Genomic DNA, 17713 nt, shown 5'->3' with positions numbered 1-17713 from the left:
ATCAGATGTAATTGATACCAAGCTGCCCGGCTCACTGCTGTAATCTGAGCCTCCATGGACAGCTGGGAGTCAAGTGTGACCCCAAGACTGCGGACCTGGTCCTTCAGGGGTAAACTTACCCCATCAAGCATCAGGTCAGTAATTCCTAACTTCCTTTTATCTTCCACAAGTAATACCTCAGTCTTGTCGGGGTTCAGCTTCAGCCTATTCTCTCCCATCCATCCACTTACGGATTCTAGGCACTTGGACATGGTATTCACAGCCAACTTCGGTGAGGACTTAAAGGAGAGATAGAGCTGAGTGTCGTCTGCGTACTGATGGCACTGCAACCCAAAACTCCTGATGATTGCCCCCAGCGGTTTCACATAGATGTTGAATAGCATGGGAGAAAGGATAGAACCCTGTGGCACTCCACAATGAAGAGGCCAAGGGTCTGAAACCTCATCTCCCAATGCCACCCGTTGCTGCCTATCCGAGAGATAGGAACGGAACCACTGCAAGACAGTGCCTCCTATTCCTAATCCCTCTAGGCGGTTTAAAAGGATACCGTGGTCAACGGTATCGAAAGCCGCTGAGAGGTCCAGGAGGACAAGGAAGGTGTATTCACCCCTATCCAATGCCCTCCGCATATCATCTACCAGAGCGACCAAGGCTGTTTCCGTACCATGACCAGTCCTAAAACCCGATTGGTATGGATCTAAATAATCTGTTTCCTCCAAGTGTGTCTGTAATTGCGCAGCCACCACCCTCTCAATCACCTTGCCCAAGAATGGTAAATTAGAGACTGGGCAAAAGTTGTTTAACTCTTGGGGATCCAAGGACGGTTTTTTTAAGATGGGCTTTATTACCGCTTCCTTGAGGGCTGATGGCATTGCACCCTCTTGCAAGGATGCATTCACCACCGCCTTGATCCCTTCACCCAGTCTCTCTTTACAGCTCATGATAAGCCATGATGGGCAAGGATCAACCAGACAGGTGGTCGGCTTCACAGTACAGAGCACCTTGTCCACTTCCTCAGAGAGAAGAGGCTGAAACCGATCCCAACAGACCGGAATGCAACTGGCCGACTCTGGCCCACTTCCTGTCTCCACGGCGAGCGGAAGCGTGCTCTTCAGACGTTCAATTTTATCGGCAAAGTGTTTAGCAAAAGTATCACAGGAGATTTTAGAATGTTCCATGGGTTCCTGAGCAACCGGACCGACCAGGCTTTGGACCACTTGGAACAATCTCCTGGGACAACACTCTGCCGATGCAATAGAGGCAGCAAAGAAATTTTTCTTTGCTGCCTTTGTTGCCACCTGGTAGGCAGCTATTGCTGCTCTAACCCGTGTCCGATCGTCTTCAGTGCAAGATTTCTGCCACCGGCGCTCAAGTCGTCTCACCTCCTGTCTCAGACCCCGCAGCCGTGGTGTATACCAAGGTGCTGTCTGAGTTCTGTTCAGGGGGAGAGGACGTTTCAGAGCCACCCGGTCCACCGCCCTGGCGATCTCCTTATTCCACTCCATCACCAGGGTTTCGACCGGGCAACCTTCAGTCAGCTCCATATCCCCCAGCGCACTCAGGAATCCTTTGGGCTCCATCAGGCGTCTGGGGCGGACCATTCTAATAGGTCCTTGTCCCCTGCGGAGGGCGTGCGGCATCGAGAGATCTATATTCACCAGATAGTGATCTGACCATGACACGGGGTTAGAAAAATGGTGGTAATCCTTCCCATTGAACCAGATGACATGAAACAACCACTGCATTCAGGAGATATTGAAACAGATCCCTACAGAATGTAAAGCTAATCCGGCATTGTACCTTCTGAAGCTCAGATCTTGAAGAGAGCTACAACTTCAATGTCCCCTTAAGCCAATGTCTGTTCACTTGTAAATATACTTAAGGGTCTTCCCTACCCCCTGTTCTTTTTTATTTTTTAAAGAAATTTCATTCTTCTCTGATGTGTTTCATCTCCATTTCAGTTTCCCATAAACGGAAATTAAAAGTAAATTGCACTTCTTTAAGTGGGCGCACTTGAACAGTTTTTGAAACCCTGAATTGCCTTGGAAACCAGAGCTTTGTCTAAGGGTTTTCCTCTTATTTGACAATGGAGCAATCTAATTATATAGAGTTCTGATTAGTTCCAAATTATGATTGGATAAGAATTTGAGGGATATGAATAGGCTGGTGATTAAATACAAAATTATCTGGGGGGGGTGTTTAAATGAAAGACCTTGTAAGTCCAGAAAATATATGAATGAGCTACAAAAGAAACTTCTCTGAAATTGTGCATTTAAAAAGTATGCATGTTGGCATAAGAGCATCAAGCAATTTCAAAGGTGTTCCATCATAGTCATATACTTTGTTCATATCTATTGCCACAGTGCATGATATTTTGAATAGGCATGGCTTATTCAGTTATCCACAGGACACAAGATAGGAAGCTGCCTCCTACCGTGTCAGACCATTTGTTCAATTAGTCCCACATCATCTACTCTGCTTAGTAGAGCTTCTTCTTAAACAGCGGAGTCTAGTCCATTAGGGCAAATGGGGCACTGTCCCACCAATCACAGCCTGTCCTCAGCCAACCTCCACCTGCCCACCTTCTGGTTTACAACTGGGGGTAGTATCAGCTGTTGGCTTCCTCCTGCTTAGTCTCAGTGTTGCTCCTGCTTAGCCTCAGCCAGGGCCCAACCTGGCTGCCTTTTGGTGCCAGCCCTGAAAGCTAGTAGCCACTGAATTGAGCCCAAACCAGTATGGCCAATGGTCAGGGATGATGGCAGTAGTAGCCCAATTGTCAGGATTGTTTGGGGTAAGTCATGTGCTTTAAATGTACGATGTGGATGTGACCTTGGATGGAGGTCTTTCATATCATTTGTTACCTGATGCTTCTTAACTGGATTGAACCTAGGATCTTTTGCATGCTGTTCCACTGATCTATGGCCCCTTTCCACATGAGAGCTACTATAGTGTAGTGTCTTAAGATAGGGATGGGGAACTCCATAGCTCTTGAGCCCCAGCCAGCATGGCCAGAGGTCAGAGATGAAGGGAGCAGTAGTCCAATAACACACCCCTAAAGAACTTGGGCCCAAAGTATCTTAAGGGCCACCTGGCTCCTTATGTTCTACCTCAGTCACTGAGATCTTCTGGTGGGGCATTTTTGATGGTTCCCCCATGCCAGCCTTTCCCAACTAGTGTGCCTCCAGATGTTGTTGGACCACAACTCCCATCTTTCCTGACCATTGGCAATGCTGGCTGAGGCTGATGGGAGTTGTGGTCCAACAACATCTGGAGGCACACTGGTTGGGAAAGGCTGCCCCATGCCCTTGAGATTTAGTTGGCCTTTGCAAGGGATTGAGCATTTACTGAGGCAGGCTGTGTCCTGTGGAACTCCTTGTCCAGTATGAGTCATCCCTACTTTCTCTTACTTTAACAACTGTGCTGCTCAGACAGTTCTTTGGAACCTAGGAAGCTGTGTTATACTACTGATTCAGACCACTGGCTCGTCTAGTTCAGTATCATCTGCACTTTTAAAAATAAATCATGAGAAAATGTTGGGGTTATTTTTTCCAGCAAGCCTCTTTAGTCACTCCCATAAAATGTTCCCAGTTTTTAGCCATAACCCTGTGAGTCACTACAAAGAGAAACCAAACTGATATATCGTCTCTACACTGACTGGCAGCAGCTCTCCAAGGTTTCAGAGAGAAGACACTCCCCACCTTCCTGCAAATGCTGGGGACTGAGCCTGGAACTCCCTGCCTGCAGAGCAGATGCTCTGCCGCTGAACTATGGTCCTTCCTCCTTCCAGTACCAGCTACTGAAATAGCAGCCAATCGAGTGGTGGACAGGTGACATGAAATTCAAACAAAAGGTAGGATTGAGCTTATGAGTTGTAAAACTCACTTCACATTAAATGAGAGAGTTGCTAAGTCACTGAGGTTTTATATTCTGAACCACACAGTCATGTACAGCTCCAGATTTTGGAGTGCCCTTCTGCAAGGCACCCTCCATGGGCACCCCTCCAAGAATATAGGAAGCTGCCTTATACTGAGTCAGACCATTGGTCCAGCTAGCTCAGTACTGTCCAATCTCTCCAAGTTTTCAGGCAGGGTGTCCCTCCCATCTGTACCAGATGCCGGGGATTGAACCTGGGACCTTTGCATGCAAAGCACGTGCTGTTCCTACTGGGCCCCCCTGCTAGGGCGTGGGCCTTTGGCAGATGCCTGGCCATGCTACCCTATTGACAGCAACTCTGCAAGCAATTATGAACTTTGTGATTCAAGGATATGATTTTTCCCCATGGTAAATAAGAGACAGTTTATTTTTCCCCTCTTCACTTAAGCTCCAATTCTCCTGACTCCATGGGAAATTTCCCTTTTACCCTGTTGCATCTGCTGGGGAAAATCATGAGCATAAAAAAAAGGAATGAATTTAAATGTTCCAAAATAGCTCTATGGTAAAATGAAGATTGCAATGAAACTCACAAAAGTGAGAAAATGGAAAGTGAATTTATGTTCTCTCCTGATATCTTTCTGTGGTGATCCCCCTCCTCCGTCCACCAACATGGGCCTCAGTGCATTCCCCCAATAAAACAGCAGAGTCAGCTGGCTCTTCAAAAGAGGAATAATATAAAACTTCCAGCCAGAAAATTAAAGGACAATTTCAACCCTATGGCAGCAAAGACAAACTGAGTGAAGACAAATGTAACATTTAAGACAGAGCAGAGATGCTTTGAGAATTTTTTTCAGACCATAAAGTGCATATTTTTAAAAAACCAAAACACCTCTGCACATACCCAGGAAAGCAACAGCTGTAGTGAGCATCTATTGCCTAGCACTACTACTACTACTACTACTACTACTACTACCACTACTACTACAACTTCCCATGAAAACATCTTGAAGCAATAAACAATAAAAACATCAACATCAACAACAAAATCAACAAAACAAATAATTTCAAATCCAACACAGATATTGACTAGGATGAAAATCAACATGTAAAAGGATTGTTGAAAAAGGAAAGTCTTTATTGGATACTGAAAACACAATAAAGCTTCCCATAGGCATTTGGTTGGCCACTGTGAGAACAGGACTTTGGACTAGATGGACCACTGGTCTGACCCAGCAAGCTCTTGTTACGTTCTTAGGTAGAAACAGTGCCTGTCTGATATAAAATGGGATGGAGTTCCAAACAGTAGGTGCCGCCTCCTTAAAGGTCTGATTCCTATGTCATATGAAATGGACCTTCTGTTGAGATGGAATCTGCAGGAGATCCTCCCTCCCGCAAAGTACAGTGACTAGTTGGGTAAAAAAGGGGTAAAATGGCCACCCCACCTCCCTGATCCTGGACCAGTTTTGCAAATTTTTTTAAAAAAAGTTGTGGATTTTTTTCTTTGTTAAGATAAAAAACATATACAGATGCATGGACATAAAGTGCTTTGAAATCATTCAACACAAAGGGGAACAGCCCATCTGAATCATGAGGAAAGGTGGGAGAGATGACCCAGTGTATGATGTGTGTAAAAGTGTGTGTAAGGGAGAAGACAGACATAGTGTATGGGGAAAGTGGTGTGCTTTTCCATTCACTGCATACCAAGGCATTTCTTTCCAAGGTAAAGAATGTACAAAACCTTTTTGCCATCCTTTGGGATGTCTGCTGAACCCTACTTGAGTGTTCTAATTCCCTGTGTGATCAAAATCCCATGAGGGAGAGCAGGAACAAGCTGGTTCCATGAGATGAAAGCAAGCATTTGCACAGAGGAACCTACTCCAGTCATGGACACTCCCTGTGTGATGTAGAACCCTAGAACTAGGGTGGGAGGCCTCAGGCTCAGAGGACAAATATGGCCCTCTAGGCCCCTTAGGACTCTCCCCAGGCCACACCCTTCCTCAGCCACACCCCTCACATCCCCAAATAATATCTCCCCCCAGGTAGTTTTGCCTGACTGAAATGTGTCCTTGAACACTACTTACATGGATAGGGGAGAAAGAGGTGTGTGTGTGTGGTGTGTGTGTGAGTGAAGTAACCTACTGTGCAAAGGTGAAACTGGCATTTGTTGTTCTGTCCACTTTTGTCTTTGGGCCTGTCCCACCAGTAGTGCATGCCCCCTGCCCGGACAGTTTCCCAGACAGGAATAGAACCATTGGGCTGAAATAGGCTCATCATCTATTATTCCCTAGAAGATCAGGGTTCTATATCATGTGAGATGTTTAGGCCCTCTTCAGGCCTTGGCATGTGAAGACAAACCTTTGCAGAGGGATGAGGGTGCATGTGTAGGACCCCTTGCAATCTCTCTGGGTACTCTGGGAATGCCCATTTCACCCCTCCTCTTTAGGGTGAAGGTCTGCTGGAGGCTTGCAAGTGCATTTGCCTGAATGCGCTGACCCACCTCCCCGTGGTCAGGAACCCTGATTGTGAGAAGGCTTGTAATTCAGACAAACATGCCTAAAGCCCCCTTCAGACCTTCATGACAAACAAGAAAGTGTGCAGTGGACGGGATGTGCCTGGTGAGATTAGGGTTGGGGCTGATTGCCCCCTCCTGAAGCCCTCCATACACTTTTTTGCCATCATGTGACTAGGCTGGATGCCTGCAGAGGTCTCTGTACAAATGGAAAAGGCTGCCTGCATCAGATGGTATCCCTCCAACTCATTGAGGTCAGTGGGAATGGCAACAGAGACACAGCTAGGAAACTTGCACCTCTCCCTCATCGCATGAGGGATTAGAACACCTGAATAGAGCTTTTGTTTCTAGCGAGGGAGGGAAGGATCTGTCCATTTCATTTATCTCAATTTTGCCAGACGTTTATTCAGTTCTCCATATTTCTGCAGCAATATGTGAACTGCCTTTTTTAAAAAAATCCTCAGGAAAATTCTTCAGCACTTTAGCACAATAAACACATTTTGGTATGCATTTTTGACAAATGTATACATTTTTGTGAACAATGTCTCTGAATATAATGCATTTTTGTGTGTCATTTTCACTAATATATTCATTTTATGCACACTTTCCCCTCATATACGCATTTTTAAACTACATCCAAAATTTGAAGATGTGCAAACTTCGACGTATGGCTGCATGACCATTCCCATTTGTTTTGGAAAGTGTGGACTTGATAAAAATGGCTTCAGATGTGATTCAAATTGCTCCCTCACCCCTATTCCACCTCAGGCAATTCGAGGATCCATGTCCACAGTGGGAACAAAGTGCTGTAAAGTTAAGAATGTTAACGTCCATCATAAAATCATAGTATACATAGTAGAGTTGGAAGGGGCATATAAGGCCATCAAGTCCAATCCCTTGCTCATTGCAGGAATCCAAATTAAAGCATATCTGATAGATGGCTGTCTAGCTGCCTCTTGAATGTTACCAGTGTTGGACAGCCTATCATCTCCCTAGGTAATTGGTTCCATTGTTGTAACCCTCTAACAGTTAAGAAGTTTTTCCTGATGTTCAGTTGAAATCTGGCTTCTGTTACGAGGCAGGGCCATGGAGCCTGCTAAATCTACAATTCCCACCCCACACCCCTTCTTACGAGACTCATCATGCAATCCAGAGGTAGTGTGCAAAGGATAACAAGGACAGCTGTTGAGACATAAAAGTAACTAACTGTAAAGGTTCTGCATAAATATTATCTCTTCCTTTGGCAAACTTCCCTCACCCACAGTGAATCCCATTGTTCGTTAGGAGCCTTAGTTTTCAGGGTCAGAGATACACACACATACATAAAATCACCAGATTTTCATACTCTCCTTGGCAGGAGGGAGAGAGAGGAAAAAGTCTTTTAAAACCGAGGCTCGAATCTAGAAGGAAAAAAGAGGAAGGGGGGCCGAGGAACATCAGAGCTCCCACACACGTGTACGACGCTCTCAAGGAACGCATCAAGGACTGCAGGGACAGAACCGGGGAGACTCTGGGTCTTGGTGCAAAACCTTGAGATCAAGAGTTTCCTTCCTGGTTTTGGATCAGAGCTCTTCCACATAGCTTCAGCTGTATTCAACCACCCACTCTGGGCATAGGATAGGTAATCTCTCCTACCTTTCTCCTCTTATAGTAATAGGGTCCTTTCATTTCTTTAGTTTAAAGTTATGAATGGGTTAGGATATTAATGATTAATGCTGCCATGCACCCAAAGAATTCTGTAATGCTTTTGTACTCTTTCTCTCAATAAAAGAAAGCTTTGGTTTATTTTGGTTTGGACCTGCACTTCTTGGGGAAAATATAGATACACCATTTAGGCACATTTCAGGGCAAAGCGCTTGTTTTATCCCTAGCAAAAGATCCCCTCCTCTCAAGGAGGTGTGTTTCATGGGACATGAGGATGGCAAGTTCACACACTTAGGTTCCCAAGGGCACGTGTTGTAACACTTCCTATCACTTGGGCTTATTATTCTGTATCCTGCACTCTGGAATGATCAAGAAGAGACCCTGCCCCTCTTTTGTGTGGCAACCTTTCAAGTACTTGAAGAGTGCTATCATATCTCCCCTCAGTCCTCTCTTCTCCAGGCTTAACATGCCCAGTTCCTTCAGTCTCTCCTCATAGGACTTTGTTTCCAGTCCCCTGATCATCCTCATTGCCCTCCTCTGAACCTGTTCTGGTTTGTCTGCTCCACTACTGGATCCCTGGTGTGGCCAAGAGGGAGATGCCCACAGTGACCCAAGATGAACTACCCCAGGTCCGCCGGTGTGGCAGCGATTCAATTGCAACAACACCAGGATGGAGTGGAGAGAGCTTGCGGAGTCTGGTGAGGCCAGTCACGATGGGTTCATTGCCATGGTTGTGAGGAATTACCAAGCAGAGGTTCAGATGTTTCGTGATGCTGAGAAAAACTCCTTTCCTGAAATCTTGGCAATCCATTGCCACTCACTATCAATAATACGGAGCCAGATGGACTGATGGTCTGACTCAATATAAAACCGCTTCCTGTGTTCCTACATTCTTCTCCAAACTGGATGCTTCTGCTATGCTTTTGTGTGATTCATGGCGGTGTTCTCATTTCCTTCTAGTCAGCATCCATTGGGGGTGGGGTGGCGGCGGCCATGTTCTTCACTGGGTGCAATTTGTAGATTTGTCCATCCTCCGAGGAGTCTCATCACCGGTCTCTGCTGTGAATTTCCATTCTTCCAAGTAAGAGCTGTGCCTACATAAGCAAATCATTGGCAACACAGGGGAGGTGGCAATCAGCATTACACATCAGAAGAAAATATTTTCAACTTTGTAAGCGAAGTGCATTCAGAACGGAGAAAAAAGTGCTGAAAAAAGTCAGAAATTTGGGGTGGGTGGAAGCTGAGCTAATAGTTTGCTATAGAGTTTGGAGCATTAGAACTTTCACTGTCAGTGGATGAGATTTCTAACTTGCATGCTCCGAATAACGAGCCAATCTTAATGCATTTTTAGTGCAGGAGAAAATGGATACACAAATAGGGATATTTATGGAAACTGCACGTGCCTGTATGATGATGAGCTGCTATAGGATATTATGGATAAACTGATCTTTTGGGAAGCTGAAAAGAAGCTAATCACCAGAGAAAAGAGCAGTCCATTGCATCTGTGTGATGTTAGCAAAACAATTTAGGATGTGCCTTCAATTGCAATTCCAGCTACATATCAGTGAGGCAGAGAACACGGAGGGTGTGACATCTTCAGATTCAGAGAAATTACTAATCAGGACTGAAAACCATGAAAATGGCAGACACAGTGACAATAAAACAGTTAATGTTCTGGAGAGGAGTGTCACACAACTCCCGAGGTGACTAAGGAGTTGTGTTGTGAAAGTGGAATATGAAGGAACACTAAGTCTGTGTGCCACATCTTGCTGAAGCCTGCATACTGAACTGAATCAACTGGATTTGGGCCAATCTGGGCTTCAGCGGAATCAGCTCAAGACAACCCTGGTGCACCCCAAGTCAGGTTGGCCCACCTGCAGTGATCCAGGGCTGTCAAAATGTGGGGTGGGAAGGTGGCAGTCAACAAGAAGGAGAGGCAGGGAGTCTCTGGAGGAAACATGCTGGCAACACAACACCTAGTAGGGTTTAAAAGCCTGATTCAACATGTGGTTGGGGGAGGGGAGGAAGGAGACTTAATGTTTCCTTCTCCCCTCACTCCATTACCAATAAGGTTTTAAAACCTTAATTAAACATTAGGCCTCCCTTGACCCTGAATCAATTCAAGTCATAGATCCGTGTTGGGCCCAGTCCGTCCCAAATCATTCAGGATTAGATTGGGGCCACTCCAAAGTGTTGGTTCAGGCCCCAAATTGGATCGGGGGGGCATACACAGCCCTAGGGTACACAACTCTGGGACTTTTAAAATTTATTTATCTTAGAGTAACAGCAATTATGTCATCTGCCAGAGAACCAAGGAAAGTCACGAATACTCCTTGGTCTGGCAAGTGAAGGAGGTGATAACGAGATTCTTTGTGTTTATAATTAAAAGCTAAAAGTTGTAGTTCAACCGGCTGAAGGTCTTTTGGTGAAGCTCAGTATGTTTTACAAACTGATCCCACCCACACACAAACATCTATTCTGTGACTGTGTATTGATCCTATCAACCCAGCGGGTTTCTGAAATTCTCTTTCTTGAATGAATGCATGCATGAGTTTAACAGCAGCCCCTATACTAAACAGAAAATGGATACTGAAACTCAAGTGGAAATTCAAATGTAAATTTGTGACACAGCATGACTATCTGCTGTTCCACAGGAGGAAAGCCACCATGGTAAGCAATGGGTCAAACAGGTTGAATAATGTGCATAAACAATGTCAGACATTTGAAGACCTTAGAGAGCCAGCTATGAGAGCAGACTGGGTTCTAGACAGAAGGAGAAAGTTTTGATGGATGTAAAGTTTAGGAAGTGGGTGGGAGCAGGGTGTAAGCTTAGTATAAAGGTACAGCATCAACGGAAACATTAAAGATGAATGGATCTTTAATCATTGTCCCTCAGGAAATATTTAAAGTTTAGAAATCAGGGCTCCATGCTCATTCAACAAAACAGCAGTTTGTATTACAAGCAAGTGGAGCTGGCCCTGTTATTAGACTGAATCTGGTGGTTGGTGCTGGGAGGTGCTGAGCAATGGAGAGATGTTCTGTGTCCCATGCAGGGCTGCTTGCACCCTCTGAGCTAGCATACTGCCCTCAGATGTGATGGAGGATGCTGATCCTTCACCACAGTTGATGCCCAGCCATTTGGGTTTTGTATGGCCATATCTGCACCTTACATTTAGAGCAGTGCTATGCCACTTTAATAATAATGGCTTCCTCCCAAAGAATCCTGGGAATGGAAGTTTGTTAAGGGTGTTGAGAGTTGTTAGGAGACTCACTATTCCCCTCACAGAGCTACAATTCCCAGAGTCCCCAGGAAGAAAGACTGACTGTTAAACCACTCTGGGAATTATAGTTCTGTGAGGGGAACAGAGCATCTCCTGACAACTTTCAGCACCCTTCACAAACTGCTGTTCCCAGGATTCCTTGGGGGGAAGCCATGACTGTGAAAGTGGTACAATACTGCTTCAAAAGTAAGGTGCAGATGTGGCCCATGTAGAATTGGGGTATAGCATTAGCATTGCAGATGAATATGGCTCTCAATTTGGCTACTGGGTTTACTTCCAGTTGCTGAAGAAAAAAAAGGGGGGGAGTATCAAGAACACTGATTATTTATCACCTCTGTGCAGAGAAGAAATATATATATTTGAGTGTTCCTGAAGACAATGATCACACACTCTGCAGACAAAAAGGGGAGGAGGAATAAGGTGGAAGAAAATGAAGAAAGTTATCACATCCCAATAAAATTATCCCCACTGCATTATTTATTATTATTGTTGTTGTTGTTGTTGTTATTTAAATTTATACCCCGTCTTATGGTCAAAAGGCCCTCAAGGCAGCTTACAGAAACACAAATATAGCAACATACATCAATAAAATAATGCAATTCTCAAAATTAAATAACATTATTAAAAGAAAAGAAAAAAAACATTTAAATGAGTCACAATGAGAGAACCGCATTCAACCAGATTTTTTATACTAGATATGCTCTGCTTTGGAGGTAGGACAGTCTCAATTTGAAAAAAACACAAATTGGCTCTTCTTCAGCTTTTTCTTATTATTTATAAGATTTATATCCCACCATTCCTTCCAGTAGGAGCCCATTACACATTACACAATTGTGCATTTACACATTAGACAAATATGTATTACACAAATGATTGCTATCATCAATAAATCCAAACAGGATTTCAGTGATATTCATCAACTTTGAAACTCCTGTGAGATGACTGCTAGAAACTGTAACTCACGTTGCTTCCATACACCAAAAATAATTAAAAAAAACTTTTTGGGAGGAGGAAAATAATCCTTCATTTTGCCCCGAAGTTCTTGTAACTTAAAATTATAGCTGCATCTTTCTGTCTCTCCAAAACCTTTCTCTCTCTCTCTCCATATCTGATGAATGGGAAATGAGGCAGTGTTCTGAACTTCTGTAGCGTTTATAGATGCAATGATTCACCCTTTGAGCCATTGCTGTGTGATAATAAAAGATAAATAGGAGATTGCAAGAAACAACAAAACAAGCAAATATATTTGAGAAGTAGTCATCTGCTTCAAGGCTCTTCTTAAAGTTTGTAATTTGAGCTTATTGTGCATCCAGGGTGGACTTATTTTTCCCATTCTTCCCCTATGGTAGCAGCAGCCAACCTTGTGCCCTCCAGATGTTGTTGGACTATAACCACCATCATCTCTGACCATTGGCAATGTCGGCTGAGGTGGGTGATGGGAGCTGCCATCCAGCAGCATCTAGAGGTTACCACACTGGCTATCTCTGGCCTCTGGTGTTGTCTGAGTGTGAGCCTTTGATCAGTGGGAATGAGGGCTGCCTGTAGACTAAGTTCTGTGACGGAGAATGCTGGCTGAATAAGACTCTGCTTGTGCTACAGGCATTGGGTTATACATCAGAGAATGTAAGATCAGGTCATTGGCCTATCTAGTCCAGCATCTTATTCTCACAGTGGCCAACCAGCTGTCCATGAGAAGGCTCCAAGCAGAACCTGAGTGTAATAGCACTCAGCTAGAAAAATATTGGGCAGGGAGGAACCAGTACGCCTTTGAGGTCTATTAATTTATTTATTACATTTATATCTCTCCTTTTCTCCAAGTGGCAACATGTGTGGCTCTTCCCCACTTTAGGAAACAACAACCAAAACCATTCTGTGAGATAGATTAGGCTAAAAAGTTATGACTGGTCCAAAGTTGTCCTGTGTACATTTATGACCATGGGGGGTATTGAATTTGAATCTTCCTGACCCAAGCCCAATGCTCTAACCACTGACTGTATCTCTGTTTCTGGACTGTACTATTTCCAACAGCTGAATGTTCCTGTATATGATCATCATCATCATCATATGTGCTAATGGAAAATAGATTTAATGCATTTAATGCATTAGAGTTCTGATTTAACCTGGCATGCAAGTTTTATTATCTACTGTTGGTGGAAAGGAAACTAGGCCCAGTGGCGTACTTACATAACTTTAAACTTAATGTTCTTGTGCTCCATTCCTCTCTGGACTTAATGTTCATACAAAGTCCTCTGTAGATAATAATGTGTGTAACTTCACTTCAACATGTGGCATGACAGTCTTGCTGCATTTGGGACCCTAGTGCTCATTCTTCTGAGTGGGCCACTCAATTTCTGCCCCAAAGTCCTGACCTGACAGCACCGTGGACTAGACCTGGATACTATATGCTGGAGACAAGCAACAAGAGTTGGCATCCCCTTTAAGTTATGCTTCTGAGCTGTCAAAGGCGATTGGCTTATGGCTGCTGGAACCCAAATGCTGGAGAGATAAGATGAATGGGACCTTGTGCTAGAGTTGCTACTGCACTTCCCCTAAAATTAAAAATGCAAGAATTTGAGTGTTCTCATTCAATCGGATGCTTGCATTTCCTGCTCAAGTTAGCTACCAACTTGGATGGCATTAACAGAGGATTGGACAAATTCATGGAAGATGAGGCTATCAATGACTACGAGCCATGGTGGCTATGTTCTGCCTTTTGTTCTCGAAGGCAATATACCTGTAAATACCAACTGATGGGAATCACAAGTAGGGAGAGTATTGTTTCAATCAAATCCTACTTGCAGGCTTCCAATGGCAGGCCGTTGTAAGAATAAGACATTGGACCAGATGAGCCTTTGGCCTGATCTGGCAAGTTACCAAATATACACATATACATATATACATATACATATATATAAAAGAGAGAGGAATTTCAAAATCCTTCTTTGGTCTGATCCAACAAGTGAGTTCTGATGTTCTTAATTTCTTCCTAACACAAAGCTAACACAAAGGCCCAAGAACAGCCATTCCAAACCACATGTTGACCACACTATTCTATACATCCAGATTGGTGGGGGAAACAGGAATGGTAATGATGCATGGACATCAATCAGGGATGGGAAAGAAATTAGATTCAGTTCACATTTAAAGCCAAATCTATTAAATTTGCACTTTCTGAAAAAATTCAAGGACTGAAACATCCATCCTTCAAAATTCACATCTGTCCAAATTTTGTGATGCAATTCTCCAGCCAAGTAAGGTTTCAAAAAATGCATACATTAGCGGAAAGCGTGCATAAGATGCATACATTCATGAAAATAATATACCAAATGCGTTATATCAGGAGAAAGTGCCTGCAAAAATGTTTACATTAGTCAAAATTGGATACAAAAATATGTTTATTAGGAGAAATTCACTCTAAAATGCTGAATAATTTTCATGAGGATTTTCTTAAAAAACTTGCAAATTGCTACAGAAATATGGGTAACTGGATTTAAAACTGTAAAAATGAGAAACTGAGATCAATGGATGTTTCTCCACTAGATTACTTCCTGCTTGGTGACTAGCAGTTGAATGTGTGAACCAACTCCACAGAGAAGCATTGGACTTGAACTGATATTGGTTGATGTTGTTGGAACTCGAGATGGTCCATTCACACAGGCAAGTCATCCCTTGAAGGGGCTGCTGTTGGTAGATGTCTTCTTGGGAAGTAATCCAAAAATATATTGAGTGATATTTTCATACTTTACAGAAGTTATGAGCAGTAGTGTAATGGCAAATTCAGAAGTGCAGGGTCCCTTCATTTATTTATTTATTTTATTTAATTAAGCTTATATACCGCCCGACTAGCAACAGCTCTCTGGGCGGTGAACATTAAAAATACAATAAAAATAACACAAAACTGTACACAAAACTGTACAGTCTAAAATCAAATAAATTATAATAATTTAGAATTAACGGGAATTAAAATGCCTCAGAGAAGAGAAAGGTTTTAACCTGGCGCCGAAAAGATGATAGTGTCGGCGCCAGGCGCACCTATGTTAGTCATAGCCACGCCCCTTCCCCTTTTTTGCTGCAGGGTTAAGTATGAGGTCCTTGTTAATGCCTTCTCTCACAACAGAAATCCCTAGGAGCCAATAAGCATGAAAGGGGACTGTGTTAGCTCCTCAGAAGAGTCTTCTCAGCGGCTGACTCACCTCCTTTCACTCTGATTGGCTCCAAATCAGAAAAAGGCAAGGAAGCATATTAGAAGATTCTTCTCAGTGGCTAAGACACTCCCCTTTTATGCTCACAGGATGCTGGAGACATAGGGGCAATGCTGGGACCATGGTCCTCAAAAAGTAAAGGGTCTAAGATCCCCTGAGACCCTGGATGACTGCACCCCTGGATATAAGATTAAACTTTGCCTCCAATGCTCAAATGATCTCTTCACAACTCTGATTCTGAGCACAAGGAAACTTTTGAAAGAATCTAAAGCCAAACTTGGCAGATCAGGGCTCTTTTACCTTACCCTCCCTTCTGGTCTGCCAATCAAGATAAAAGACAAGCTATAAACAGGCAATAAATAGGCTTTAAAATGGGAAATTCCTGAAAATTTTATGCTTCAGCTGTGTCAGGTAGTTTAGCACTAATTAAATTTTGCTCCAACCTGCCTGAGGTTATGCCAGTAATAGCGCTAACATATATCTAGATATAAATAAATACATCCTGGCACCCTAATGTGTAAGGAAAGCAAAAGTATTTTTGATGATACAATATAATCTAATTTATGCTCATTTATAAATACTTTAAGCTACATTAGATTGTTTGCTGTACTGAAATAGATTCTCAACAAAATGTTATATGAGCTCTCCCAAAGGTTTACTGCACAGCGGAAAAATGTTGAGCTCATTAACTATCACAAATACATTTTCTCTACCTTTCAAAGAACAACATTTGCAATTTGGTTCCATGCTTATCCGTACTATGGCAAGGTTCCCAAAGTACCAGACCAAAAAATGTCAATACAAAGGAGACAATTCACTAACATATCTATATAAAATTACTGACTGCAATATTATTAAGATTGTGATCTTTAAAACCTTTATAGTCCAGTCCTAACCCTGTCTATTCAGAAGTAAGTCCTATTTAATTCAATGGGACTTACTCCCAGGCAAGTGTGGTGTGGACTGCAGTGTTAGTTGGCAAATGAGTCAACTAAGGGAGCAATCCAAACCCAAGATCCACCAGGATGAGTGAGTAAGGATGTGGTGGATCTCTGACACAGCCAGCTGAACCTCAGCTGAACTGGAGCTACACTGGTGTAAGTCACTCATCATGGCTCAGCTGAAGCTGGCTCACCAAGGCTGGCACTGGGTCCAAAAAAGGGTGCATTCTGGGGGGGTGTCAGGTAGTGGAACTGACAGGGGGGGCTTATGCTAGATCCCAATGCTGTTCAGCTCAGTCATGTGACCTGGCAACCTGATGAAACTTACACAAAGGGTGGTGTAAGTCAAACTTGATTTTAAAGGTTTGTTTTCCCTCCGCCAGGCTTGGGCCAGTTCAGCTGCCAGTAGCCTTGCACCCAAACCTGCTGTGGATCTGGTGTAGTTTATGCTGACAGTTTAAGCTGGTTTGTGTTATGCTGCCTACCCATAGTCAAGATCACTCCTTTAAGCTGTAATTGATTGCGGCCAGGGTGTATGTATGATTTTCATAAAATGGGGGGAAATTTCTAATCAGCGGAACAGATGAGGCATGGGGTGGAAAATAAAAATGGACTTGGCTCGTGACAGTGACTGGAAGAAGTCTTACACAATGCAAATGAGAAAAAGGTAGTCAATGTATTGTCTGAGCACCGAAAACAACAGCAAATCCTGATTATATTTGGTGGATTGATTCCCATTCCAGATACAGGACAAATAAGGGAACAATGCCAATTTCCCCTCCCAATGTGTTTTTGTTGGAATTCTCCAACATTCCTCCTCACTATACCACACTGTTTCCCATGGCAGTTTTATACCTGGTAGAGAATCATCAAACTTTTTATTGACCCATGCATTTTTTTTCTCTGAATGACAAGACAGCAAAGTAAATAAATATGAGACGCCCCTTTCATGCCCAGCTTTACTGATTTGTTGAGTTAATTTCGATTCAAAGCACCTCTTACATGATAAATATCCTTGTTTCCCAAGAGCAAAGACCCCCAATAGCATCTTGTTGGTCCAGGAACCATTTTCCAGTGATTTACAGAAGTTACAGCCTGCATATCTGATAAACTCCTATTGCCTTAGCAGCATTCCTACTTAATCGAGTGACAGAAAGCTGGCAGATCTAAGATCCCCATTCATGGGAACTCAGCTAGAATAATAATTCAGGCTTCTGTAGCATTTAGCCTATCTTCTCCAGGACATGCTCTGAAAGCAGATGA

Source organism: Rhineura floridana, chromosome 16 (genome assembly GCF_030035675.1).
Source record: "Rhineura floridana isolate rRhiFlo1 chromosome 16, rRhiFlo1.hap2, whole genome shotgun sequence".
Classification (NCBI taxonomy): Eukaryota; Metazoa; Chordata; class Lepidosauria; order Squamata; family Rhineuridae; genus Rhineura; species Rhineura floridana.
Note: the sequence above shows the minus strand (reverse complement) of the source record.